This window comes from Canis aureus, chromosome 22, assembly GCF_053574225.1.
Source record: "Canis aureus isolate CA01 chromosome 22, VMU_Caureus_v.1.0, whole genome shotgun sequence".
Classification (NCBI taxonomy): Eukaryota; Metazoa; Chordata; class Mammalia; order Carnivora; family Canidae; genus Canis; species Canis aureus.
Window position 1 is genome coordinate 39,459,339 of NC_135632.1, and position 16,076 is coordinate 39,475,414.

The 16,076-nt window shown below is 41.0% G+C and overlaps 1 protein-coding gene across 4 annotated transcripts in view; it reads right to left on the reverse strand.

Moving 5' to 3' along the window:
• Nucleotides 1-13,083: 13,083 nt before the first annotated feature.
• The window catches only part of LOC144294031 (uncharacterized), a 75,655-nt gene continuing 72,662 nt past the window's right edge, over nucleotides 13,084-16,076 (reverse strand). For all 4 annotated transcript variants that reach the window (XR_013361425.1, XR_013361427.1, XM_077865551.1 and 1 more), the window contains 2 exons: nucleotides 14,062-14,226; nucleotides 13,084-13,787 (listed from right to left, as the gene is read on the reverse strand). The gene's annotated coding sequence lies outside the window, so the exon portion shown is untranslated. The remainder of the gene's footprint in view (nucleotides 13,788-14,061; nucleotides 14,227-16,076) is intronic.

Below are 16,076 nucleotides of genomic sequence, written 5' to 3' on the forward strand. Positions count from 1 at the left end.
GCCTACACCTGAACTCTGGCAATTCAAGTTCAGAGTCCGTAGGCTTGGCCCCTACCTACACCAGTGGCTCACTCAGGGTGGTCGCCAGACCAGAAATGTCAGCATCACCTGTGAACTTAGCAGACATGCAAATTCCTGACCCCAGTCCAGACCACAGAAATCAGAAGCTCTGGGACTTGGACCAAACAATCTCTCCGAACAAGCCCTCTGGGTGATTCTGATATGATCCAGAGTTTGAAAACTACCGCTTGATTCTTAGCAGATGTGATGGTGGAAACCAGGAAGTAGAAAGTGGTGGCTGAAGCATTCTCAAAGGTCAACTATCCAGGTGAACTAAGGGTCCCTTATGCTGAGAAACAAGTGCCATAAGAAAACCTACAAAAGCAGGTCACCTTTGTAGGCTGGTTACCTTTAGAAGATATCATCTTCCTTTAATATAGCACTTCAGTGAACAAAGAATAAGAAGAAAATCCTCTTTTTTTTTTCCTAAAAATATTGTGCATGACCAATTTTTTGCAGGTTGAGGTATCTTGAAGGGCACATCTCTGAGTTTCCAAAATATGAGCCATGGACTGCGATTTGACTCCACAGGAGAGATCCAGCTGGAGTCATCAACGGATGCTTTGATGTCGTTACCTCCAGCGGACAGTCTCCCCTTCTCAGACACAGCACCTGATGTTCAGAAGTTAGTGGAAAACATCTTACAATTCTCTTTTTGTTCTTTGGGACCAATGCTGTTGATTTGGTGGCTTTTTTCTAAGAGGTACACCAGATTGTCAGCTTGCTTTCTTTAAAAAAAAATCTCCAGGCTAACATATTCAAATTGCCGAACCAATGGTATCATGGGAGACCATTATAAAATCCTCTCCGAGTTAAGTCTGCATGCCTCAAAGAGCAAAAAATTAATATACTGTCGTTACACAGTTGAGAGGGGAAATTAATTTATACAGAAACCTTTTCTAAGGCATGTTCAGACTGCCCGGATACTGCTCCAAATGGGAGCATTATCTGCCTTCCCAAAATAATACACCATATGCCCTAATCTGGCAGACACAAAGATAATTACATGACTCTGGCAGAGCCAATATGCTTGCTAATAAATGGGAAAATGAGGACAATGCAAATCAAAGTTAAGTTCAATGGTTATTCAGAATTGTGATAGGAAAGCTACCTGCTACAATTAAACATTATGACAAGCAGAAAACAGGTCTCTTTGCATACATTAAAAGACCCAAAGCTGCTCTGAGAGACCTATTTATATTGAGGAATACTAACGGAGGAAGTGGACTTGTTTGCGGGCATGTGTGGAGCCTCATACCACTCCAAACCATAAGGTAACTCCCCTTCTAATAATCTGCTTTCACAGGGATTCAATGGGAGCTCTTAAAAAAACAAAGCTCAAAATGTCAACTTCCACACAATAACCTGCAGTTTTAAAGCAAAGAAAACTGAATGCAAAATGTGGTCCGGAAGTTGGATTTGCATTGACACAAATCTACTTCTGGTGTTATGGCCCTAAATCAAGGAGGGCTCTAGCCCATAGTCAAAGATCATCTTTGATCTCTCCATCTCTCTCTTTTGTAGGCGAGTGATCTTTTTTCTTCATTATTTTCTCATAAGGCAATTTTAAATTCTTGTGTCTAAGTAAGCTCCTTGGTCCTGACATGCACTAGAAAGTGTCAAGCAACTGAAATTATCAAGCCTGACTCCACAGAATGATGGATGAAAGATGGGGATACTCACCCACCCCCAAAATGCTGCTTCTTTTGCCTTGGCAAAAATCCAGCTTATGTTGGGGAAAATTTTTCTCCTGGAATTTTTATCTTTATCTTCCCCCCACCAATATGCCTCTTGCCCCAGCCGGTGTGCCTTCCTATCTAGATAGAAGAAAGAACACTGCCCCAATGATGAGAGACACATTGGCTTGAAGGACCTAGAACTACTCAGAGGGGTTATATACCAATGGGTGAGATGTGGGGACATGGCAGGTCCTGTGTGAGGGGCTTGGGCTTTCCCCTCTTGGTAACACAGGGAAAAATCAGACACTAGGAATAGGAACCCTTGGAGAAAGAGTCCCTTCTAGAATGCTAACAAATAAAGTCCCGCAAGTCACTCTTGCCAATTAAATTCCAGGAGAAAGACAGTGACAGATGTGGGGGTGCCAGCAGATTTGAGCTCTGTCAGTACAAATACCTTCACAAGGGAGCTTGCATTGTACAGAGGAAGGCAGCAGTGGTGAAATATTTACATATTTATAAATATCTAGACATTAACAAGCTTGCCAGATTCATTCCATGCATTCTAAGGAGTAGTCCCAGGAAAAGAGAGGAGAGAGACACATAGCCCTTGATAAAAGGATGACCACAGCTTTAGGAAACCAGGCAGAGGCTAACAAGGATCTCCACTCCAGGAAGGTGCCCTTTCACTATCATTGCTTCAGGGCTAACCTTTGAAAATCATAGAAGAGATTATTACAAACCCAGACATTTATGTAACACATCTCCTAAAGCATTTTCCACACTACTCCCAAAAGATGACGAGGGGGAAGGATGCTTCATTGTCAACTAAACTTGGGAAATGTTTTATCCTTAGAGACTCAAAGTGTCCACTGGCTTAGCAAAGGCTCTGAAAAGTCCTGCAATAAAGGTAGCTGCTAAATGTTTAAGCGAACATTTCCCTAATTTCTTTGGTCATAAGAATCCTTTTATTCACTACTACCTACATCTTGTGCAATCCAAATTATCCCTCATCACACTATGTAAAGTAGTCAGATTTAATTAGGAAAGGTTTCATTCACTCATACAGTATTTTAATGTTGAATTAAACAATAGTGAATTTATTTTCCCACAGTTTAGACTAAGACAAGTTCATCTGAGAAGAAAGAAAAAAGGAACTGGATTGAACTATCAGGTTCTGTTTGATTTAAATCTTTTTTTATTTATCATTCTTATGCCGGAGGCTAGGGTCAGACTTCTTTCTATAAAGACAAACATAAAAGGCACAACCACACTTCAGGTCATTTTCTGACACTCTAAAACAATAATAGAAGGATTGAGGACAGTTCATGGGGGAAGAGGTGCAGAGAATATTTCTGAGAAATGACTGATTTTGATTGATTTCTGGTCTAACTTGTCTGCTTGCTGTGGTGTGGAACAAGATACTTAAATTTTTTTTTATAAAAAAGAGTTGCTGAGCTACTCACTCAGATTCATTTCCACTTACAACAAATTCTGAATGTGGAACTATCAAAATTAGTCCTCTCCACTGCCCCCACCCCAGTCCCATCTAGAGCTAACTTACATATTAGCAACCCAATGGGATTCATCTGCTTTTACTTGCCAGCTCTAGGCTAGTTAGTTGTACACTAGGACTGGCCCTAAGTCCAGACTGAAATGTAGAGAGACTTCCTTGCTGAGGCAGGAATGACCTTTGTGCCCTCAATTTCCCTCAGTATGGGTCAGCTATTGCTACAATGATGCAACATAACAAAGTACCCCAAAACTCAGTGGTTTCAACAAAAACGGGTATTTTTTTCACTCACAGTTCTCTGGGGTGGTTCACTCTGCTTCTAGTGGTCTGGCTTGGCTCTAAGCTGTGGATGGGGCTCAGGTCTCTTTATTCTAGGTCCCAGGCTGAAGCAGCAGTGGGTGGGTAGACATTCTTTCCTTAGAGTGTATCCTGTAAGAGAGTATGCCCAATAACACAAGCACATTTAAATTCTCTGTTCGTATCATTTCTGCTAACATTCACCCAGCCAAAGAAAGTCATGCAGCAAAGCCCAACATCAACAGAGTGGGAAAGTGAGGGGGAGGTGAGTGAAAACTTGCTGAACCATAGTTCAAACCATATCATGCATCTCTTCCCTTGCTTCTCCTTGCTCTACATTTCTTGAGGTTCACCCACCCCTAACTGCTGGTCTGGCTTTCAGCAGCCTGGATGATTTTGATCACTTGTGCACTGCCTGCTTTGTAACTTTCCAGAGGTCTTCTAGAATGTCAGCTGAATGGATAAGGCTGGAGGGGAGAGACATAGGAGGCAAAATCAGATCAAGTGGGATGAGTAGCATAAGGAAGCTGGACTGAAGCCAGGGTGAGTATGAGCCCTTATCATAGAAAGTAGCAAGAGTAACATGGCAAAGCTCAATTCCACCTTCCAGCCTGGAGGGTCCTCACACATAATAAGAGATGAACCACTGAGATTCAGACCCTGAAACAGGATGGAAGCCAGAGAGGCAAGGAGATTCAGCAGGTTCTCCTGGCAGGTTTCCACTTGGCCATCAGAGTCTTATTTTGGACTGTCCCAGGCTAAATATGTTATTGTGACCTATTGTCCCGCACAGGCCCAGGCACCCTCCCCGAGGGCAACAAGCTAGTGGTGGTCCTCCTTAATTCCTCACTCACCTCCAGGCAGTAGGGCAAGTACAAAAAGTGCTTTTGAGTCCCATGCTCCAGCCTCAGTTTAGCCCTCCCTGTGATTAGGAGACCCACCCCAGCACTCTTGCAAATGATTTCCACTTTACACCAAAGCCAGAGGTTCCCAGACTTTGCTTTACATTGGAATCACCCAGAGATCTTCAAAAAGTAGCTCCTCCCCCCAGGCATTCTGATTTAATTGATCTGAGGTGCAACCAGCTCCTCAGATTATTCTCATAGCGGCCAAATTTAGGATCCTCCCGTCTGAAGACCTAATCCAGGCAATCAGACTATCATGAAAGTTCATTTCAAATCTGCCACACAGCTTTGGACGGGCAGAAGGTGACTGAGTTGGTGTGTAGAAACCAGACAGACTCCAGTAACTCTGCATTAGAAAACACAAGTCCATAATCCCTAATTCTGAAACCCCCAAAACTCTGAAAACTGAAAGTTTTCTCAACACGCAATGGCAGCAAAACCTGACCTGACTTGAACTCACTTGGTGGCAAGACTTGACTATTTATAGTCTTTATTCATTCTACTTAGTGTGAATATTCATGCATTTTGCCAGGAAAATATTAATGTGTTTAATTACAGAGTGCTTTCCCAGGCCCTGCTGGAGTTGTTACATAACACAGGGCATGCGTACCTTTCTATATTCTGGAAATTTCTGAATTCAGAAAACAAATGTGTGGTCCCAAGGGTTTAGGCTAAAGGAATATGGGCTTATAGAAGGAATCTGTGTTAATTGCTCTTCAGATATAAAGAGCAGAGAGGAAAAGAAAGGGGTACGGTACAAGAGAGTAAAATGACCACACAACATGGCCCTTGTGTGACTTACTTGTAAGTGTCCCATCTGGGTGGATTAATTAGAGAAAAGGACCACCTCTGAATAAACACAGCACTTCAGTAGGGCTCACAGCTTGACAAGCAGGTCATAGGCTGGATTTTACCCTCACTTGCTAACCTTGGCCAGATTCTTTTGTGCAGTGCACAAACTATACAGCCTTGCAGGTGGCCTTGCCAAATAATTTTGGTAGCAGCTGGAACCTAAGGTACAGAAATGGGCAAAGCTTTTCCTAAGTGCAAGGATGTCTAATATTCAATTTTTAGTTGTCTCTATTAATGAAATGAAGTTGTCTCTGCCTCCCATACCTATAACATAGTCTACCACACAAAAGCTTTGGGGTGAAGTTCACAGGCATGTCTACATTTGCATGGGACAGCATGCATGAGATCCCCAGAGTTCACAAGATGGGACATTGGACCTTATACAAACTATTAAATAAGATTCACGCTCATTTCATCCAACTATTAAAGTACAGTGTCTAGTCTGGGCTACAGAAACATTTCACTGAACATGAAAATGAATGGAAAAGGAAGGAAGCTAGAAGCGATTAGGTCGCTTGCTTAAGTAAAAGTAGTTAAAAAGTGGCAAAGCCAGTTATTCAACCAACATCTCTCTGATGTCAAAGCCAATGCTCATAACCACCACTCTACTCTGTGCCTGCAGCACTTGGCATGGTGTCTGGCATATACGTGCTCAAAGGCTTTTGGCAAAAGCAAAAATGGTACCACTCAGCACTGCATATGCGGAGAGCTTATTAAAGCTATGCCTTAAAATTAAACCATAACAAACACCCTACCAGACTAACAGAAGCATGTGAAACACTTGGCTAATTCCTATATCCCTACCTGCCTTGTTCACACTTCTATCAACTCTGTAATACAAATGTACCCACAATTTCAGGGTATTTTAAGAAGAAACATTTTGTTTGGGGCATTTCATTTGTAGAATTCATTAAACTATGTCACCAGTAGCTATATAGAACCTAAAAACACTCTCACATACTAGGCAAAGCTGAAAATATTCATTCACAACATTGTTTCTCTGCAAAGGTGGTTTCCATTACCCACACTCTGATGAATATGCAACAGATCACAAGAAAATCAGCCAATCAGGAACCAGCAGTGTCCTGACCGTGTGGCCAGGCACATAAAGCAGCTGTCTACTTAAACTCCTATCAGAACTCAGTAACCAAACTGGAATGGTGATGGATACAGCGCTTAATAAGCAACATAGATAACATCATCTTCTTCCTGCTGTGCTGGTTGTGTTCTGTTCCTGGATCTGGAGCTAGCCACATAGGTGTATTAAGTTTGTGAAAAGATGCTGGGCGGTACATTTATGATATATACACTTTCCTGATTATATACCATATGTCAATAAAAAGTTTCTTAAAAAAAAAGAAACAATTATCCAGTCTGCACAATATAGACAAATAAAAAGAAAAAAACTGAGAAAAAGCGTTATGTTCTTTCCCAGGTACAGGGTTGTTAATGGAAGTGGATGCCCTGGTGGAGACTGTTTCCCAGAATCACTTGCTTGAATTCCCCCTCACACACCCTCATATAGTAATGCCTAGAAGACAATGGGAAAGGAAGGCAATTTTAGGGGCTTAAAGGACATTATTCATCATTTGCATTTGCCAAGATTTCAGGCAAGCTGAGTGGGTTTCATTTCAGAAACTATGTAATGAAATGCAGAGCTAGTTTTAAGAGTTATTATTTACCAATAAATTAACTCAGAAAGTTGTGTAATGCCCCCTTGTGACTTGTCCTCACCAGTTGAACATGAGCAGGTTCAACATGTGTCATTTCTAAGGCCACAGTGGCGAAGATACTGTATACTTTCTCTACTCCCTTTTCCCATCTGCCTAATGGATGAAGAAGATTCCATTTCCCTAGAGCATAGCAAATCAACAAAATAGAAAGCTGCCTACTGGGATCCCTGGGTGGCGCAGCGGTTTGGCGCCTGCCTTTGGCCCAGTGCGCGATCCTGGAGACCCGGGATCGAATCCCACGTCAGGCTCCTGGTGCATGGAGCCTGCTTCTCCCTCTGCCTGTGTCTCTGCCTCTCTCTCTCTCTCTCTCTCTGTGTGTGACTGTCATAAATAAATAAAAAAAATATTAAAAAAAAAGCTGCCTACTGAGCAGGAATAACCATATTGGATTTTTAGTGACCTGTAAATAAAATTTTGTTTTGTTAAGCCATTGAAATTTTGGAGTTTCCTTGTTAAAACAGCTAGTATTATCCTAACTTATATACCTGTCCCCAAATCCATTCACTTCTTCTTGTCTAATGAAACCCTGGTTTTGGGCTTTTGGTTTTTGGTTTTTTAGATTGACAATGTGTCCACTTAAAAATACTAACCTCCCTATATTTCCTTGCAACTAGTTGTGGCCATGTGGTTTCAGTCCTAGTCAATGAGATATAAATGGAATTTTCTGGTTATAACCTACAAGAAAGCCATTTAAAAGGTTCAGCTTTATCTTGTGTGGAGCATCGACATGCTACATGAGGTGCAGCAGCCATTTTACAAGCATGAAAGCATGTTAAAGGCCATGAACACCTCTTATGAAAACCACTGAGTCAAGTCCTAGAAAACTACCTCTACCCAAGAAATCCCTCAGGTACCCTTTCCTGTTCAAAACCCCTTTTCTCTCCCTAGAAGTAACCACTCTCCTGCTCAGTCCTTCTTATTTATGGCATTCCCCAATCCTACATACATCACTCCCAACACACATTTTGCAAGCGTTTCTTTTCAGTGGTATTTGGGTATCAAGAGTAGGAGACACAAATGTCCTTACGGCAATGACAATGGTGTCCTCAGACCTAGTCTCCTCTAATGTGTATGTCATCTTCATGAGAGAGAATATTAAGAACCACATGTTGCATGAGCTCTCTTTTCTGCCTGCCTCAGTACCTCTTTCTCTTTCTGCCTCCTCTTTGACCTTAAAACACCTCACCAGAGGGACGAGCTTTCTGTTATGTCATATTCACCTTCTTCCCAACTCTAGCCTCAAGATCAAGCCTTAATAGGGACAAATATTTCTTTCTTTACTAAATAAGAGAAACTCTAGGAAGGCTGGCTTTTGCAATGCTACAAAAAGAACTAAAAGAATTTAGAAAAATCCCCCTTCTCAATAATGCCTAATACTCAAGCTTATCTCTTGCCAAAGAAGTCAAGAACTTAATCTTTCTTGCCTAAATCGCTACCCCTTCAGGCTGGTAGTTCAAGGAGAGCTTAGTAGCTTAAAATATAACCATTTATTCTGCTCATGCATCTGCAGGTCAGCTGGGCAGGTTCTTCTGATCTCAGCTAAGCTCACTCATGCATCTGCAGCCCAGCTGTGGATTGGCTAGTTGGCTCTGCTGATCTCAGTTAGGCTTTCTCTTACGTGCCTGAGGGTCATCTGACTATCAGCTGTTCTACAAAGGCCTTGGCTGTTCCATATGTCTCATCCTCTGACAGGCTAGCCTGGCCATGCTCTCATGGCAATCATAGAGGAAGAGGGGAGAAAGCAGAAATGCACCAAAGGCTTTCTCTAACCTCTGTATCAAGTCTGCTAACATTGTATAGACTGATAAAACATGAAGCCCAGTTTCAAGTGATGCGGAAGTGCTCACTTCGGCAGCACATATACTCAAGTGATGGGGAAATTTATGCCCTCCCTCTAGTGAGAGAAACTACAAAGTCATAGTATAAGGGGCATGGATTCAGAGAGGATCAAAAAATTAGTACCATCGATGTAAACAATCTGCCATGTCCACCAATTCCCAATTGCCCCTGATTTAGGACAATTCCTCAGAACTGCCAGACTGCCTCCCAAGTTTGGATCAAAAGAAAGCCCTGAGGCAGAGAATTGCAGATACTTAGAGTAGCACAATGTTGGCAATTACTGGAATGGTGAGTGCTGACAGAATATGTGTTAGTCTATAGTCTGGTGAGTGGTCCATGTTGGAACTGATCCATCAGACTTTTACTCAGGAATTAGTACTGGAGGTCTGGATAGATGAGACAGAAAAAGAAAGGTATACCAATTAAGAGGACATAGAAAAATGGATTATCTCTGTCTAGTTCTATACTACAATATCTAGAAATAAGCATTTTATAACAAACTCTCTTTTCTTGAAAATACCTAAAAGTATCTCTGTATATATATTGATTGCCAAAAATAAGCAAAATTCTCCATCTCTCCCTGTATCCATGACCCTTTGCAAAGTGATTTTTAGGTCCTCCAATGAAAAAATATATCCATTTTCATGCCTTTCCTTTTAACATTTCTTATAAGGCAGGTCTACTGGCAATGAGTTCCTTCAAGTTTTGTTTGTCTTAAAAGTCTTTATTTCTCATTCACTTTCAAGGATAATTTCACTGGATACAAAGTTGTAGGTGGCTTTCCTGTTTCCATACCTTAACTGTTTCACTCCACTTTCTTCTTGCTTGCATTGTTTCTGAAGAAAACTCTTATCATTGTTTCTGGATAGGTAAGGTGGGTTTCTTCCTCTGGCTTCTTTTAAGATTTTCTCTTTGTCTTCGATTTTCTGCAGTTCTACAATAATATGCTGAGATGTCATTTTTCTGGCATGTATCCTGCATGTTGTTCTGTAAGCTTCTTGAATCTTTGTTTTGGAGCCGGTTAATTTGGGGAAATTCTCAGTCATTGTTATTTCAAATATTTCTTCTGTTCCTTTCGATCTTTTCCTCCTAATATTCTCATTTTTTTTTATGTTATGCCATTTGTGTATGTGGATACTCTGTTCCATTTTTTTCCTTCCTTCTTTCTCTTTACTTTCCAACTTGAGAAGTTTCTATTACCATAGCTTCAAGCTCACTGATTTTTCTTTTTGCCTCAAGCACATTCAGTCTACTGATGAACCCATCAAAGGTATTTTTTTTTTTTTTTTTTTTTTTTTTTTTAGTACACTCCACATCCCTGTGGAGCCCAATGTGGGGCTTGTACTCATGACCATGATGAAATCAAGACCTGAGCTGAAATCAAGAGTCAGATACTCAGGTGCCCCCAAAGGCATTCTACATTTCTGTTACCATGTTTTTCATTGCTAACACTTTGTTTTGATGCTTTCTTAGCACTTCTATATCTGTGCTTAAATTATCCATCTGTTCTTGTATGTTATTCACTTTTTTCATTAGTGTTCTCAGCATATTTATTATAATTATTTTAAAGTTCTGGTATGATCATTCTAAATTTTCTGGTATCTCTGAATATGACACTAGCATTTGTTCTGTATTTTCAGCCTGTAGTTTTGGTGTAGCATCTTCCTGACTCCTAGACAACACCATCTTCTTGCTTCTCCAGGTATTCTAAGATGTTTACAACCAATTCTCTGCATTAAAACTCTCTCTGTTTGGACTATATAGAAAGGTTTATATTTTCCTAGTAGATATTGACTAGAAGAATAAATGGAGTAGTATCCTCATGTGATCTCTGGAGCGCTATGCATGGGCAGCAAAAAGAGTTCTCATTAATACAATCGAAGCAAAATATATTCAGAAATATGTAGCTCAGGGAGCAGCAAAGATATAAATGTTGTCATGCAGTACAAATGAGAAAAAGCACCAGAAGTTTTAATTCATGAATTTGCTTGTGCTCTTGTCCAACTCTTAACTATTGTTTAGCCTTAACATGATATACACAGCTATTAAAATTAAATGTGGACCCTATGTCATCTTCTTTAAAAAATGTTCTTAATTGATCTTTCAATAGGTGAGTGGATAAACTGTGTACATCTGTGCAATGCAATTCAGCACTAAAAAGAAATAAGCTCTCACCTATGGAGGACTTGGCGGAAAAGACATGGAGGAAACTTGAAGGCATATTACTAAGTGAAAGAATCCAAACTGAGAAGACTACATACTGTATGATTCCAAGTAGAATGTTATATACTTGGAAAAGACAGAACTATGGAGATAGTATAAAGATCAGCAGTTGCCATGGGGTTTGGAGAAAAAGAGGGATGAATAGGCAGAAAAAAGGATTTTTAGGACAGGGAAATTATTCTGTATGATAGTATAGTGAGTACATGTCATTATACATTTCTCAAAACTCATAGAACATCCCACAGAAAGAGTGAACCCTAATATAAACCATAGTCTTTGGTGATAATAATGTGTCAATGTTGGTTCATCAATTGCAACAAATGTACTACTCTGGTGGAGGATGTTAAGTGGGGGGAGGTTGTGCCTATGTGGGGCACATGGATATATGGGAACACTCTGTACTTTCCACTTCGTTTTGCTGTGAACCTAAAACTGCTCTTAAAAAAATAAATTATATTTTTAGAAAATAGTTACACTCTGAGGGAGTTGCACAAAAATGCCCCATTTAGGGATAGAACCTTGATTTATTAATCCACATAACAACAGGAAAACCAGCATTTTCTCACAATTTCCTCTTTCATGCATTCCTATGAAAGCCAAAGAGTTAAAGCACACCAGAAATAAAAACCCCTGGTTGAGTTATCCAGCAAGTAGGACTATTCCTTAGGCAGATTTTAAAATCTGTTTTGTAGAAATTAATCCTTCTACAAACATCACAGAAACTGCAAGCTTAACTTGATGTTTCTATAGACAAGGAGAAAAAGGAACGTTACACCAACATTGCATACACCATCTTGGAAGGCAGCCTCTTGCAAACACAATCACATTTGCTTCTTCATGCTGAATCAAGATCACAGAGACATTCAGAAGTGAAATTAAATGAGGGAACAATAACAATATGCTTGAGTAGTTTATTATTTGTGCCAGTCTGGAAAAGTACATTACACTCTAAAGGAAGAAATAATAGTACAGCTGGATGACAGTATATTTATTGTTTATTGCAAGAAAAATGTATTGCTTTAATACCATGAAACTACATTTTATAACTAGTCTTTAAGTCAACAAACAAAAACAGAACTTTCTCTTTTTTACAATCTGACCTTTCTCTAACTGTACTTAATCGATGCTTCAGTCATGGTTAATGCTTGTAAGCAACAGAAGCCAGACTCTGCTTGAATAAGCAAAGGACAATATTCAAAGAATATTAAGCAGGACACAAAATGACTTGGAGGGCTGGAGGACCAGGCTCAAATGAACTCCTAGAAACAGTTCCCAAAACACTGCAGAATTAGGCTGATTAGGAAACTGTTGCCATCAACCAATAATTATGCAGTTTAAACCGCTGTCGCATCCATACCAGGAATTCTCTCTCAGAGCCAAACCCTCAAAGAAAAAAAGTGAGTTTACCAGATGTATCAGTCAGGGGTATCCAGAGAGATAGAAAATGCATGTATGTGTATGTGTATATGTGTGTATCTTATCGGCTTAAGAAATGGGCTCATGTGATTGTGGAGTCTTGGTAAGTCCAAAATCTGATGGGGTAAGCTGGCGGGGAAGAGTTACAATTCAGGTCCAAGGACTGACTGCTGGCAAAATTCCCTCTTGCTTTGGGGAGTTTAGTCTTTCGTTCTATTCAGGCCTTTAACTGTTTGGATGAGGCCCATACTGGAGAGAAAAATCTGCTTGATTCAAAGTCCACCAATTTAAATGTTAATCTCATCCAAAAAAGAAAAAAAAAAAAAAAAACCCTCACAGAAAGTCCAGAATAATATCTGGGTACCATGGCTCAGCCAAATTGACACGTAAAATTATCTGTCACACCATCCCAACACTCTTCTGCCATCAGCTTTGCATCAAAGTTTGGCAAGATTTGGCAAAATTATGTTTGATTGGCAGAGTGAATCAGTGGGGCTCTAGGCAGGAAAGAGATGGCACATTGCAAAGGATAATTGCAGAGTTTTTATTAAGAGGACAGTTTATCTTGATGTGGGAAAGGATGGTGATACAGCCAAGGACTAACCTCGGAGTGGCTGGGGGGGGGAGGGGTAGGCGGTGGGCACAGACCATGACAGCATCTACATCTGAAGGGCCAGGGAAAAGGAGCTATTCCTGGAACAGCCTGCAGAGATAGTAGTGATAGTAAACAGTTTTTTGTTTTGTTTCCTTTCATTTCAGAGCTTTGAGGGGATTTATTGAGAGCAGCTTTCATGTACCAGAAGGGTGCTCAACTTTTCTCCTTCACAGGTTCATGGCTGGTGATCCTTTAATTAACCCTAGTTGGTAAGCCACACTGCAATGACCACAGTAGCCACAAAAAGAAATAAAATCACCATGATCGTCCCACAAGATGTTGACTTTCTGTCCACCATTTTCACAGACCTGGTTTCAGTAGGACGGTTCTCATCGGTATTGTCCACCAGGTTGGCAAGGTCATCAGTTATGTCCATAACTCTCTGATATTCCTACTGTCTATTCCTGGAACAGTAGCAACAGTTAGAACACTTCCCCGGCACTGATGGAGCTGGAGGAGTCCGTGTTCCACTGCTCTCTCCTCCCTCTCCCCAGTCTCCTCTTGTTGCCTCCCGTTGGCCAAACCCAACCAGAAGCCAGAGGCAGGGGAACGTGGTAATATGTCCATACGGTCATCCTCCTGGGGGGCACAGCAGGCAGAGAAGGGTAGAAAGTAGATCTGGAGAGACAAACAAAAGAAATCAATCACACCGAGCCTGGGTCACTAGCCACCAGCTGTAAGATGGATTGGGAAGGTGAGAGTCAGGAACACAAGACCCTCCTTCTACCTTCAGGGATAGATTTAAAAGGAGGGAAATTTCCAAACTACAGGAAAGGTGTTCTAATGCTACTGGGTAGATGCAAACAAGACAATTGTCCCCTTTGAATTCCATCAATTGAGTCCATCACAAAGATCACAGACATCTTCAAACAGCCACTGCTGTGGTACACACCTTTCCAATCTTAGAAAAGCTGAAAACAACAAGGACGCCTCCTCACCCACAGGTCTTTCTCTCCTTTTCCAGAACATCCTTTGTCCTGGGACTCCTAACTATTTATATCTTCATGCAGGCCTTCATCTCTGCCCTTGGAGGAGACTGGAAATTCTCTAGCGTTATCTGAAAAAAAAAGAAACAAGAAATAAACACACTTGCACAAAAATATAATGTTTCATTTTGGCAAGGACACTCTAAATATATAATTTAGTACCCAAATCTCCGATTTAGTCTTAGAAATATTCAAAGTCAAAGGGCGTTGGCCTGAATCGAGGAGAGATTCCAACAGGACATATAGCAACCTCCTGCTATCCTCGTGGCAACTCAGGTGATGAGTCACCAATCTGTGGTTTTGGGGGCCGTGGAAATTGGCATCAGCTCTTCCTCCAGGTGTTTTCTAAAAATCACACACACCTATGCAAATATAATCTTAAAGTCTAGAGCTTTCATCCCCGAAGCCATCCTTATAAAAATAGACCAAGGTCAGAAGTTATTACTGGTACTTAGGGTCAAATCCGCCCTGCAAAGGTATTATCCTCCACTGAACTTAATATTAATTTTTAGTTGCCAACATTTAAAGATCGGGAAATTCAAAACCAAAATCCAGATTGTCAGCTGCTCCTAAACGTTAAGATGCTCTGGGAAAACCAGGCCTGTGTTCCGACATGATAGCACCCAGAGGGAGCTGAGACACACCTGACTCCTATCTCTAGGACATGGGCTTTTCAAATTACCATTTCTTTTATCCCCTAGAAACCAAAGCTGACCTTGAGGGACTGACTGTCATCATAATTGACCTTTTGTGTTTCCTGTAGTCAAGTTAGAAAGAAAAATATTTCTCACAAATGTCCATATCAAAAAGTGGGAGGAATTAATGATAGACTAAGAAAATCATACGTTTCAAGCAAAGGGGGAGGAAGCTTATTTTTTGATGTGGCCCAGCCCACTTTACTCATTGCTTTTGGCATAGGCCTGAGTGACTTGTGGGGTGGTGATACCTGATATGGCCCGAGCAGACTCCATTAGACCCATGTTGGCCTTTCAGTTCCTTATTTGATTTTACTTGCTTTTCAAACATAAATTTTCTTTTCATCACAAATGCTGCACGTCACCTATAAGAATAGCGACATCCAATTTCATTCATTATCTGATCTGAATTCATTGTCCAACTTACGGAAGGCAATTCCAGAGGCCAGATACTTGACTAAGCACCAGAGATTTAGCAATGACAAAGACCAACATGATCTTGGCCTTCAGGGAGCAACCGCTCTCTGTCCAACTCTTTTCCAGAAGCTAATTGGAGCTACATATTACTATGTAGAGATCTCATTTTTCAGTAAGCAACTTCATAGCTTTTCCATAAGCCTGCACTCAGACCTGGAAAAGCATCCCTGGTATGGTAATAAGGGTTGCTTTCTATAAGAAGTGATCAGACAAGGGCATCTGGATGGCTCAGTGGTTGAGTATCTGCCTTTGGCCTAGGGTGTGATGCCGGGGTCCTGGGATCAAGTCCCACATCAGGCCCCCCATGGGGAGCCTGCTTCTCCCTCTGCCTGTGTCTCTGCCTCTCTCTCTCTGTATCTCTCATGAATAAATAAATTAAATCTTAAAAAAAAAAAAAAAAGAGAGAAGAGATCAGACAAAGATGGAGAGAGGCAAAAATTATTCCCACAGACTAGACTTCAAAGGTTTTTACTATCGTATTGCTCAGGATAGACTGTTGTGTTGCGGTAACAAATGACTCCAAGATCCAGAGGGTTACTTCTTGTTCATGCTACATGTCTCCCAGATCAACAGTGGTGCTTCTCCAGGTCAGCTTCATCCTGGGGCTCAGGCTGATGGATCAGCCTCTACCTGTGACCTGGCCAGTATGCAGCAGTAGGAAAGAACTATGGTAGAACCACAGAGTAGCCCTTAGGTCTTCTGCTTGGAAGTCTCGAACATCATCTTCATTTCTTTGGACAATGCAAGTT